The following is a 14,361-nucleotide window of genomic DNA, read 5'->3' as shown; positions in this document are numbered from 1 at the left end:
ATTATTCTTTATTTGCTATATGTACGTTAAATGAGAAAGTAATGTACATGTATTGCACCAAAGTGTCAAATAGGTATTTATCTTTTATAATTATCATGAGTGGCACCTTATATACTGCTAATACACCATCATGTATTTTCATTTGTGGCATCATTTCATGCCGTTAATGCACTGTTTTTCAATTAATTATTTCTTTTCATTATAAATTTTATAGTTTGCTCCCGTAGTGCCAATAAAATAATTCACCACCTCATTAAGAATTATGTGGGGATGCATCCCTAGTGCTAATACGGAAATTCATAAACTTATTATGAATTTCTTAAGTTGCACATATAGTGCCAATGCAGAAATTCATAAACTTATTATGAATTTCTTACGTTGCACACACAATGCCAATACGAAAATTCATAAACTTTTTATGAATTTCTTAGGCTGCACACACAGTGCCGATACGGAAATTCATAAATTTATTATGAATCCCTTAGGTTGCACACTCGGTGCCAATATGAAAATTCATAAGCATATTATAAATTTCTTAGTTTGCTCACATAGTGTCAATACGAAAATTCATAAACTTATTATGAATTTCTTAGGTTGTACACAGAGTGTCGATACAGAAATTCATAAACTTATTATGAATTTCTTAGGTTGCACACACAGTGCCATTACGAAAATTCATAAACTTATTATAAATTCTTAGGTTGCACACATAGTGCCCATTCGATAATTACAATACATACATTAAGAAACATGCAATTATGACTATCATAACATATAAGCACATAATAAATGCACTCACCTGGCCTTCCTCGCTATTATATTCAAAAATGCAAATACAATTACTTAGCGACTTTATCTTTGCCTTTCGGTTTGCCTGACTCGGGAGCTTGATTATGATCTACACAAGCATCCATTAAAGACACATACAATACCAAATGTTAGTATATTCCCTAACATTTATACTTTAATAATACTTAAAAGTACTATTATTTAAATTTCTATAACAATTTCAACCTATCTTATAATTCCTGTCTCAATAGTATCGATACCCCTACCATGGTATCGATACTTCTATACTATGGTACCGATACTCCCTTTCAGTATCGATACCATTTCTATCTTCTAGAATTCATGATATTGATACCTTTCTCTTAGTATCGATACTCATATTAGTATCAATATTGTTCATCTGATTTCCCCAAATTTATACCTATAGTATCAGTACTGTAAGAACAATACCGACACCCTTACCCAGATTTTCCATTTTCAACCGGATTTTTACCCAAAATTGGTCAAATTCCCTTATGTTTACTTATCCCAATTAATTTTCTTTCATTTAGCTTTTTATAACATCTAAAATCTCCAAATAACATCTTAAACCAAGATTTATACAACTTTTTCTAATATATTTTTAATCATATACAAGGCTTCTAATCTCTTATTTACATATTTGACAAGTCAAATATACTAATAAACATTAATAAAACTCATATTCCAACATATCATTCAAAAACCCATTTTCTTCAATCTCAAATAATTCATCCATCTCTAGTTTTAATCTTATTTAACCCTTCCTTAAGCCTCTATAATACTCAATATTTCAAGAACAAACCAAAAATGAAAGTAAAATCTAGCTAAATGAAGTCGTACCCTTGGCTATTGAGGAGAGCCCTTACACGGGGAAGAAGAAGAAGACGAAGAGAACTTGGTTGGCTTTAATTTTCCCTTTTTCCCCTCTTAAATCCCTAATAAGGAAATGAATTTTAAAATTCATTTCCCCTTAAAGGAGCAAAGTGCCCTCTTTATTCACCCATTGTTACTAATTAGTCCTAAACATTATCCCAATAATTTATTATATTTTATCATTTATTCAAATAAATCCTCAAATTTTAAATATTTTCAATAAAGTCACTGACATGATATTTTGGGTATTACAATTCTACCCCCTTAAGAAAATTTGTCCTTAATTTAAAGACTATGCTTTTAACACAACACTTCAACTAGAGGAATCATTTTGTTACGCGGTTTGTTGATTTCTCGAGTCTAAATCCGTATTGGTTCTTTTTCATAATTCAAATCGGATCGAATCTCTATTTTCTGCAATGTAAGAACATGCAATGGATCTGATCGGTAATTAATAAGCAACGACACAAGAAAAACATTATAGTTCTTGTCCATTTCTGGAGACAAAAGTTAACTGATAAAATTTCATAAGTTTAAAAAATTCTCGGACTCAGTCCAAACCGCAATACTTCCTTCCAAGGCGAAACTTTTAGAAAACCTTTATCACCTTCTTGCTGTTCAATCTATTTTCTCTTTAGATCAGAATAAGACTTTTGTCAATCGGAAGTGATCTTAAAATTATCTTGGGTAAGTTTCATTTTATAATCCATTTCTTTCATTAATTCAGGGCCAACTAGATTTCGATTTTTTAACTCAAACAAATTTAATGGTGTTCAACCTTTTCTCCCATATAAAGCTTCGTATACAACCATCTTGATGTTCGATTAATTATTGTTATTGTAAGCAAATTCTTCTAAAAATAAATATTTTCCCCATAATCCCTAGAAATCAATTACATATGCCCTCAAAATACCGTCCAATATCGAAATAGTATGTTCTAACTGACCATCCGTCTACTGATGAAAAGGTCGTACTAAATTTCAATTGAGTGCCCAAAGCTTTATGCAAGAATTCTAAAATCTTATAGTAAATTTTGAAGCTTTGTCGGATATGGTCTATACTGGCACTCCATGCAGCCGAACTATCTCTTACATATATATCTCATCATATTTATCCATCGACTACTATGCTCATACCAAAACAAAGTGAGTTGTTTTGGTAAATCTATCAACAATCACCCATATTGAATCTTTCTTTATAGGTGTTAAAGGTAGCCTTGTAATAAAGCCTACAGTGACTTATTTCCTTTTTCCATTCATGAATCGAGATTGATTGAAACAATCCAGAAGATACTTGATGTTCAACTTCTCCTCTAATAGTACGTCAGACACTTTGCTAAAATTTTCATGATGATTCTTTTCAAACCAGGCCACCAAACCAACTCTTTAAATCTTGGCACCTCTTGTTTCCACCTGAATGCATAGTCAACGGACTTAATGCCTCAGAAAGAATATATTTCTAAATTCTTAATCATCGGAAATACAAAGTCTCCCACGATAATACGAACATCCATCGAACCTGACCTCAAAAGTCCTTAATCTCTTCATTTTCTACTTATAAAATTCTTATCAAAAATTTTCATATTTCTTTTGTAATTCTCTTTTCATATCTAATAAAAAATTGGTTTTATCTTTAATTCAGCCCACAATGCCATTTTCATTCAATATTAATCACACATCCATAGCTCGCAAAACTGCAAAAGGTTTCTAAGCAAGTACCTCCGCAACAACATTGGTGTTTCCTAAAACATAATCAATGATCACATCATAAACCTTTAAAGGTTCTATCCATCTTTTTTGTCTCAGCTTCATCTCTCTTTAATTCTACAAGTACTTTAGGCTTTTGTAATTAGCACAACTATCGCACCACTCACCATACAGATAATGGCGTCAAATCTTTTAAGGCAAACTCTACTGTTGTCGACTCTAAATCATGCGTAGGTAATTCCTCTTGTGAGTCTTTAACTTTATCAAGGCATATGCCACAACCTTACCTTTTTGCATAAGAACACTTCCTAAACCGTTGAGAGATACATTAGCAAAAACCACATAATCCTTACCCAACTCAAGTTATATAAACACTAATGTCTCTATTACAATCCTCTTTAGCATTTCAAAACTCTCTTAACCCTTCTCCATTCTACAAAAGATACATCTTTCTTTAAAAACTTTGTTAGCAGCAAAGCTAACATTGAAAAGTTCTTCACTAACCTTCGCTAATAACCAACAAGCCCCCAAAGAAATCCGAACTTTAGGATCATTCTTTGGGAGTTTCCAATTTACTACAACGTGATTTTTTCTTATGATCTATTCTTATACCTTATGCCAAAACAACCTGGCCAAATAAAGTCATCTCTGCTAACTAGAATTTCACATTGGGATAGTTTGGCATACAAGTTCTTCTCTCGAAAAGTCTTATTTACCTGTCAAAATCTACGCACAACTGCATAGCTTTATCTTTCTTTTTGCTAATAACACAAGTACTTCCCAAGATAAAATACTCGGACTGATAAAACATTGATCAATTAACTCTTATAATTGAGCCCCTAATTATCTTGACTCGCTTAAGTCATTTGATACGAAATCAGAAAACATGTTCAATACCTTAGTAACCATCAACTTTGAATTTCACTTCTCGATCTGGAGGTAACCTAATAAATTTATATGAAAAGACATCTATAAATTCACAATTTTTTGAAATTACCAGACAATTCTACTTTAATTATTTGAGTATCTATCACATTAGCCAGAAAAGCTATATATATCTTTCTGACATAATTTTCTTCACAATCATTATCAATATCACCTTGATCGATGATTTTACCTTCTCTCCAAAAACTATAATTTACATACCCTCTGCATCTTTCTAAATTAATCGTCTTTGGAGACAAACAACATATACCTAATATGATCTTAACTCATCAAATGATAATTCCATTAGGTTCACCGGGAACATAACCCCTAGAATCTTTATCAAATATTTACTACCTGTCAAACTCACACTTCTACCATGACCCACTAGGGTTTACCGCTATCATCTCACTCGAGATTAAGTTGAATAGAATACTTTTATATTAAAATCTTTCATTTCCTTATTGAGGTAATTCATGTAACTTTTTCGGATCCATTTAAAATATTCTCGAGTAATTGAAACATTTTCTATCTCAACTATGAAAGTAATTACCCACATCATTTAATAAGAAAACTTGACAACTTTGTTGTAATAACTTCATAGCAGTTAATGCTAAAATTACACTAGTAACCAAATTTACTCTTTTTCCTATCATTACCAACTTGACATTTTTCCAAGTTCACGAGAATTAATCTCGATTTTAAATAAGAATTCATTGAAGTATGAAATGGGTAGAAAATAATTTTTACAAATTACCTTGTAAAAGTAACTCTATTAGGTCCATAAAACTTAACATTTATTCTTAAACAAACTTATAATCAGTTGATCCACTAATAACTCATCTTTCTATAAGCTTTTAGCGGTTAATGTATTTACCGCTTACTCATTCCCTCTTACTCAAATTAACAATACTTTAAACAAATTAATGTTTCACTTAAATATTTCCCCATTATTTAAGCTTACCTGAAGAAACCTTAGAATCATCACTAGACTCAGAAATCTCCTCTGGATCCTCATCCGATTCAACTTCTCATGGGTTGATTTTGATCTCGACTTTCTTTTCAATATTATCAACTTTCTTACCTTTGTCCTTAGTTTTTGACATCTATTAGGACATACATAATAATAACACTCAAGTTAATAAGGGGTGACATCAATCACACTCTAATTAACACCATATTAGTAACTTTGGCAATCTTAATGTCATGTAATCATTTCTCTCAATTCAATTAAACTGGTTTCAGCCGATGATTAGTTAAACATGTGGCTCTGATACCAATAAATGTAACACCTATTTCCCGTATATGTTTCCATACATAGTCATATGTGTCACATGACTTTTAAAAACATTCACTCATTTGTAAAACCCATAAAATAGTTTTTAAAATTTAAAACCAAAACATTTTAATACAACAATAAAACAGTCATTGAAACATATTACCAAAGCTATCACTTTAAATACATTTCAGAGCATTTTTTCTTAATTTCGATTACATGGCAGCAAATTTTTAAATAAACATGATTGTCCTACTGTTACTAATGAGAGTCAACCTCAGATTGATGATAGCTGCTACTGCACCCCTTACCTAACTAGTCTTTACTTTTACATACGCGTGAAATCAACACACATTAAGTATTTACTTAGTGAGACATAATATTGTAAAGAAATTGCAATTTATACATAAGTATATCATGACTCTTTAATGAAGAATTAAATCACATATTACATAAGGCTCCGATAAATCCTTTTCAGTTAAACCGTATTTTTTCATATAATCATCGAAATTTTTATTAATAGGCCCATCATACCTATCCTTCTGTAATTTTTCCCAATTATTCTTTATTAGCTCTATGTACGTTAAATGAGAAAGCAATGTACATATATTGCACCACAGTGCCAAATAGTCATTTATCTTTTATAATTATCATGTGTCGCACCTTATATGTTACACCCCAATTTTGGGGCTAAATTTTAGAAATTATAAGGAATTGAATTAAAATGGTATTTTGGAAGAAATTGAAGATTAAAGTGTAAAATTTCAAAGTTGGTAGACCATTTTAAGAAGTGCATGAAATTCAGTGACTTAACTCATAGTTTACCTATTTTTTTATATGATGAATTATAACCCCTCCCCCGTGAGTTTTCTATAGATTGTTTCCCATTTTTCCCTTCCTCTCAACTCTCATTTGATCTCCGATCTACTCACCGTCCGGCCACCATTTGACGAGCCGAAATCATCATCGTGTTCGTTGTCGACCGATGAACAAAGCCCCTCAAACGTTTCGTTATGAATCGATGTCATTTTTTGTTAATTTCAATCAGAAGTATCGTCGGTTTTAACACAATTTTCATTGGTTTTCCATCGATTCATGTCGATCCAGCCATTCGTTTTTGACACCTCCACACCATCATGTTCCTTGCATCGTTCTGAGTCCACCGGTGATGTCCGTGTCTCCGTCGTCGCTGGCGCGTGGAGGGGTGAGGAAGTCAAAGTTTTTGATGTTTCAGAATCGAGCTCTCCGCCATTCAAAATTGTTAACCGAGTTTGGTAAGTGTCTCAAAATGCCATAAAATAATTTTTAGAAAATTTTCCAAGATTTTTCAGGGCACCAACGTCGCCCCCTGCACGTGGAGATGGTTTTACGCAGGTAAGCAAAAAAAAACAGGTTTGACCAGTTCGACCCGACCCGACCTAGTCTGACCCGACCCAACTGGTCAACCCGACCCGTTGACCAGCGTTGACCGTTGAACACTGTTGACCAAAACTTTGACTGGCGTTGACCAGTCGTTGACTTTTTCAGGTATACCTATTATGACGTTTTTTTATGTCTTGAGTTCGTTTTTGGGGTCTGTTTCGCCAAATTCAAACCTGGTAAGCTGTTTTTTACTAATTTATCATTCGATTCGATCCGTTTTTTAGAATTAAGCCCCGTTTTGATGAATTTTTTATTGTTATGTATTTGAGGAATTATTGGAAGTTGAATTAAATATCGAGGGCATTCGAATGGAATTATTTTGTCGATCAGTATGGAACAGAAATTGAGGTAATACTTTTCTACCTCTTTATGCTTATTGGAATATGTTTATATTAGTAAACGCATGAATAAAATAATATTGGTCTCATATGTGTAGTTAATTAATTTCTACACTCGATCTGAGTACAATAAAATTCGATAATTGATTATGGTTCAGATGACTTTTTAAGAAAATGATGGATTGTTAGAATTAAAATTACAAGTTATGTGTTTAGTGATAAAGAAATCAGCTTAGATCAATAGCTTATAATTTATTTCATCAAAGGTACTTAGATGGGAAATTATGAGAATACTTCGGTATGGTAAAATTACAAAAATACCCTTATGTTGTAAGATGACAAGAATTATCCCTGGAAGTTGGTTAATAACTCTGAAAAGACATATTGATATGGTAAAATTACAGATGTGCATAAGAAATGCTAGTTTTTTTAGAAGATTTGGATAATTTGTTTTTAACCACATGAGGGTTTATGCAAGATGCTAGAAGTCTGTTAAGGGAATCATTTCAATATCAGAGCATGTTCGGAAAAGAAATTAACTATAAGATCTCTAAATTATAATTATTTTCGTTAAGAGTTAATAATGAAATTATCTGGTTAAGAAATTATCTGTTACATATTTAATTGTTAATATCCTGTCTTTGTACAGAAAAATTCCTGATAACATGTTTGTAACTTTTGAGAAGGTAATTGACTTGAAAATCTCCAAGTTAAGAATAAATTATCGAGGGTCCTCTTTTGACAGAATTGTTTGAAATGAATTATAAGTTTAAATTCGATAATAAGATCGGACAGAAGAAAATGATTGTAATACACTGGATCTGTAAAATGACAAAAATACCCCTGTAATAGAAATGACCCAAGAATATCACCAAGCTCAGGAATGATTGGATATCCTCGAGCTCTGTAATGAATGAAATAAAACTAAACACCAAAATGACCAAAATACTCTTATGGCCTATACTAGGTAAATGTCTTGGATTAATTAAGGAATCGAAATAAGAATAGGTGTTGGACTACATTTAAAAGTTATGGAACACAACATAAGTTAGTTGATCAATCTTAATGATATGTCAGTACCTGAACGACATAGATATTACTTGAATGCGTGTTCGCCTTCTCATGTGTGGCTCAATGATAATTTTGGAAGTATTCAGCTCAGCTCAACTCTAGATTGCATTCAATACTAAGAATTGTATATTTGTTCGACAAATCATCCACGAAGACCAAACTAAACTGAACGAAAGTACAATATGTATCTGAAATTCAAAAAACGTCTGGTTTACTCTGGAAAACTGTGAACTAATCGGGATAGACTTGACTGTTAAATGAAATAAGTAACCTCAATGACTGAGGATTAAATAAGTGATTTGGACGAGTCTGGAAACATTAATGAACATACATGATGTAATGTTCTTATGGGTAATGTACTACAAATCAAGCACGTCATGATTTCATGATATCGTGGAAGCGTGGAAATGAAATAAAGAGCATTGGAATATCTGTTAGTTTCCTTAAGATCTATTAAGTGATGATTCTAAAGATGATATATGGACAAAATTTTTGGTATTAAAAGTATATACCCTGGAAGGACAATGAATTGACCAAGCGACAATCATTAGTTCTAGGAGTTGTTCATCTCGAGTTGTTCGATAATCCGATCAATCAGCATATATTGTAAAGGTTATGAATCTTCTTTCTTCCTTATCAGCTCAAACCACATTGGGTATATCTGAAAATACAAGTAACTCATAAGTAAAGGATTCTGAATACCCTTCTGATTACGTAGAGCTTCCGAAAAATGTCCGAATAAGATATGATCCTGATATAAAACATTCTGAATAACTAATGATTCCGTCAGTTATCAAACTTTTTCAATAGTGAATCTAACTTCCGACATTCTATCGGTAAACTGAAGATCCGTGTTTCACTGCCCGTTAATATTATCCAATATCTCTTAATAATATCTGTAAACACTAGTGTGTTCCCTAATTACATGAATATTTTATCTGATTTCTGATTTGACTTCTGTTCTGATTTCTTATCTGAATTTTGTTCTGATTTTTTATCTGGATTCTATTATGATTTTTGGTCTGGATTCTGTTCTGATATCTGTTCTAAATTCTGTTTTGATTTCTGATATCTCCCTTTACTGACGGAAAAATGTTTTAATTGTGGGGTATTATTGAAGGAAGTATTTTTGTAGATTCCTCGACTTTGTGCTCAAGGCCTTAGAGGTTGTGTGGGTTGGGTGTATGGTTCTGGGGAACCTACACAAAGAGATTGTGAAAGGATGGGGTAGTGTTATGCTTTTAAAAATATATTTTTTGAAGATCTGTATATTTTTACTGGTTTTACGGGAACACACTAGATAACCTATTCTGACCTCCTGAACTAACTCATCCAAAATATTTCCCTGAACTAAACGTCTATTATCTGTTACTACCTGAAATATCAGTAGGATCTCCGCTCAGCATAAAATATGTAGATGTCTGAACCAATAAGGAAATATATGCTTATCTGTATCTGCACGTTCTTCAGCATCATCTGGTAGTTCTGTATTACTGAGCTTTCCAAAGCTCACTCTATTACTCACCATTGCAGGTTAAAAGAATTGTACCAGTGCAACTATCGAATTTAGTAAGGGAGTTCTTCCGGTATTGTTTGCAAAGTATGGTACATGTGATTAGGGGGCATGTAATTGTATTTTGTTTTATATAAACGAGTCTTAAAATATGTTTTATTTCGGAATACTGATAAATGATTTTATGAGTTTACATGTTATGATAAAAAGTTTTAAATTTTCCGCTATATTTACAGTGGGTTACTCCAGTGGCCATAATATGACAACCCATATCAGATCGGGTTGCCCCGCATCGGTCTGAGGGGGTTATATTTAGTGGTATCAGAGATATGGTTTGAGTCAAAATTTTCATGATAGATCGGCCGATCAAATTTCAAAAAGATGTCTGATCAGTACATGCCCCTAGACTACAATCGTACTTTTCTAAGCTGGAACTCCAAGGTTGAGTCCCTATCTATAATGAGCAAACCTAGGTTTTCATTCGTTGGGACTCTATCATTTTACAAATGTATACCAATAACGTCTGTCTAAATTCTGTAAAGTACCAAACGAGACATGTGAGAGTTACTCATCTGAGAAATTCTGACCCGACTCTGAAAATAAAATTGGGATATGTTACTGCTTTATGAGCCTATTATCGTAACCAAGACTGAATTGATTCCTCAAGGAAATTTTTGTTTAGATTCTTTTATTGAAATGAGGGAGAGTTCTAATAAGACTGTATGCTCAACTGGTTAAGGATATGTGGAGGATCCGTATTTTTATAAAAGCTACTTGAAGACATGAAAGAACTGATGGAAGTTTCATTTATACAATTATGTGACATGAATGAATTTCGAGGACGAAATTCTTTTAAGGATAGGAGAATTGTCACACCCAAATTTAGGGGCTAAATTTTAGAAATTATAAGGAATTGAATTAAAATGGTATTTTGGAAGAAATTGAGGATTAAAGTGTAAAATTTCAAAGATGGCAGACAATTTAAAGAAGTGTAGGAAATTTAGTGATTAAACATATAGTTTGCCCATTTTTTATATGATGAATTATAACCCCTCCCCCGTGAGTTTTCTGCATATTGTTTCCCATTTTCCCTTCCCCTCAACTCTCCTTCGATCTCCGATCTACTCACCGTCCAGCCACCATTTGATGAAGCGAAACCATCATCGTGTTCGTTGTCGACCGATGAACAAAACCCCTTAAACGTTTCGTTAAGAATCGACGTCGTTTGTCTTTAATTTTAATCAGAAGTATTGTCGGTTTTAACTTAATTTTCATTGGTTTTTTTGTCGATTCATGTCGATCCGGCCTCCCGTTTTCGACACCTCCCGCACCATCGTGTTCCTTGCATCCTTCCCAGTCCACCGGTGACCTCCGTGTCTCCGTCATCGCCGGCACATGGAGGGGTGAGGAAGTTAAAGTTTTCGATGTTTCAGAATTAAACTCTCAGCCGTTCAAAATTTTGAACCAAGTTTAGTAAGTGTCTCAAAATGCCATAAAATAAGTTTTAGAAATTTGTCGGTATTTTTCGGGGCACCCAAGCTGCCACACGCGCCGCCCCTGTGCGTGGGGATTGTTCTACACAGGTAAGAAGAAAAAAAAACAGGTTTTACTGGTCCGACCCTACTAACCGACCCGACCCGTTGACCAGCGTTGACCGTTGACGCCATTGACCACAGTTGACCAGAACTTTGACCGCCATTGATCGGCCATTGAACGACCGTTAATTTTTTTCGGATATACCTATTTTAACGATTTTCGATGTCGTAAGTCTATTTTTGGGGTCCGTTTCTCCAAATTCAAAACCGATAAGCTATTTTTCACTGATTTATCATCGGATTCGATCCGTTTTTCAGAATTAAGCCTCATTTTTTATGAAATTTTTATTGTTATATATTTGAGAAATTATTGGAAGTTGAATTAAAGATCGAGGGCATTCGAATGAAATTTATTTAGTGGATCAGTATGGCATGAAAATCGAGGTAATACTTTACTACCTCTTTATGCTTATTGGAATATGTTGATATTGGTAAACGCATGAATAAAAATAATATTGGTCTCATATGTGTAGTTAATTAATTTTACACTCGATCTGAGTATGATAAAATTCGGTAACTGATTATGGTTCAGATGACTTTTTAAGAAATTGAGGGATTGTTAGAATTAAAATTACAAGTTCTATGTTTAGTGATAAAGAAATCAGCTTGGATCTGTAACTTATAATTTATTTCATCAAAGGTACTTGGATGTGAAATTATGAGAATACTTCGGTAGGGTAAAATTACGAAAATACCCTTACATTGTAAGATGACAATAATTATCCCTGGAAGTTGGTTAATAACTCTGAAAAGACATATTGATCCGATAAAATTAAAATATGCATAAGAAATGCTAGTTTTGCTTAGAAGATTTGGGTAATTGGTTTATAACCCCATGAGGGTTTATGTAAGATGCTAAAAGTATGTTAAAGGAATCATTTCAAGACCAGAGCATGTTCGGAAAAGTAATTGACGATAGGATCTCTAAATTATAATTATTTTCGTTTAGAGTTAATACTAAAATTATCTAGTTAAGAAATTAAGAAAAAGCCCTTGAGAGGTAAAAATAGTATGAGTTGACCCTGAATGAGAAAGTAGTTTGAAGATTCGTACTTAACCTGATAAATTACAGATTTAATTGTTATGATCCTATCTTTGTACAGAAAAATTCCTGATAACATGTTTATAACTTTTGAGAAGGCAATTGACCTGAAAATCTCCAAGTTAAGAATAAATTATCGAGGGTGCTCTTTTGACAGAATTATTCGAAATGACTGAAATAAATGATAAGTTTTAATTCAATAATAAGATGGAATGGAAGGAAATTATTGTAATACACTAGATCTGTAAAATGACTAAAATATCCCTGTAATGGAAATGACCCAAGAATATCACCAAATGATTGGATATTCTCGAGCTCTGTAATGAATGGAATAAAACTAAGCACCAAAATGACTGAAATACCCTTATGGCCTATACTAGGTAAATGTCTTGGATTAATTAAGGAATCTAAATAAGCATAGGTGTTGGACTACATTTAAAAGTTATATAACACAACTTAAGTGAGTTGATCAATCTTAATAATATGTCAGTACCTGAACGACATAGATATTACTTGAATGTTGTTCGTCTTCTCAAGTGTGGCTTAATGATAATTTTGGAAGTATTTAGCTCAACTCAACTCTAGATCGCATTCAGTACCAAGAATTCAATATTTGTTCGACAAATCAACCACGAAGACCGAACTGAACTAAACGAAAGTACAATATGTATCTAAAATTCAAAAAACGTCTGGTTTACTCTGGAAAACTGTGAAGTAATCGGGATAGACATGACTGTTAAATGAAATAAATAACCTCAATGACTGAGGATTAAATAAGTGATTTGGACGAGTCTGGAAACATTAATGAACATACATGATGTAATGTTCTTATGGGTCATGAACTACAAATCAAGCATGTCATGATTTCATGATATCGTGGAAGCGTGGAAATGAAATAAAGAGCATTGGAATATTTGTTAGTTTCCTTAAGATCTATTCAGTGATGATTCTAAAGATGATATATGGACCAGAATTTTTGGTATTAAAGAGTATATACCCTGGAAGGACAATGAATTGACCAGGCGACAATCATTAGTTCTAGGAACTGTTCATCTCGAGTTGTTCGATAATTCGATCAATCAGCATAGATTGTAAAGGTTCTAATTCTTCGTTCCTCCTTAGCAGCTCAAACCACTCTGGGTATATCTGAAAATACAAGTAACTCATAAGTAAAGGATTCTGAATACCCTTCTGATTATGTAGAACTTCCGAAAAATGTTCGAATAAGATTTTATCATAATATAAAACATTATGAATAATTGATGATTTCGTCAGTTATCAAACTTTTTTAATAGTGATTCTAACTTCTGACATTCTATCGGTAAACTGAAGATCCGTGTTTGTTTGCCCAATAATATTATCCAATATCTCTAAATAATATCTATAAACACTAATGTGTTCCCTAATTACATGAATGTTTTATATGATTTCTGTTCCAATTTCTGATATGAATTATGTTATGATTTCTTATCTGGATTCTGTTCTGATATATGTTTCGAATTCTGTTTTGATTTTTTATATCTCCGTTTACTGACGAAAAAATGTTTTAATTGGGGGTATTGTTGAATTAAGTATTTCTGTAGGTTACTCGGCTTTGTGCTCAGGGCCTTACAAGTTCTGTCGGTTGGGTGTTTGGTTCTGGAGAACCTACACAAACAGATTGTGAAAGGATGGGGGTAATGCTATGTTTTTAAAAATATATTTTTAAAGATCTGTATCTTTTTACTGGTTTTGCGGGAACACACTAGATAACCTATTTTGACCTCTTGAACTAAGTCATCCAAAATATTT

The sequence above is a fragment of the Hibiscus syriacus genome, unplaced genomic scaffold (genome assembly GCF_006381635.1).
Source record: "Hibiscus syriacus cultivar Baekdansim isolate YM2019G1 unplaced genomic scaffold, ASM638163v2 tig00116961_pilon, whole genome shotgun sequence".
NCBI classification, from domain to species: domain Eukaryota; kingdom Viridiplantae; phylum Streptophyta; class Magnoliopsida; order Malvales; family Malvaceae; genus Hibiscus; species Hibiscus syriacus.
The sequence above is the reverse complement of the archived record's forward strand: the minus strand, read 5'-3'. Positions refer to the sequence as shown.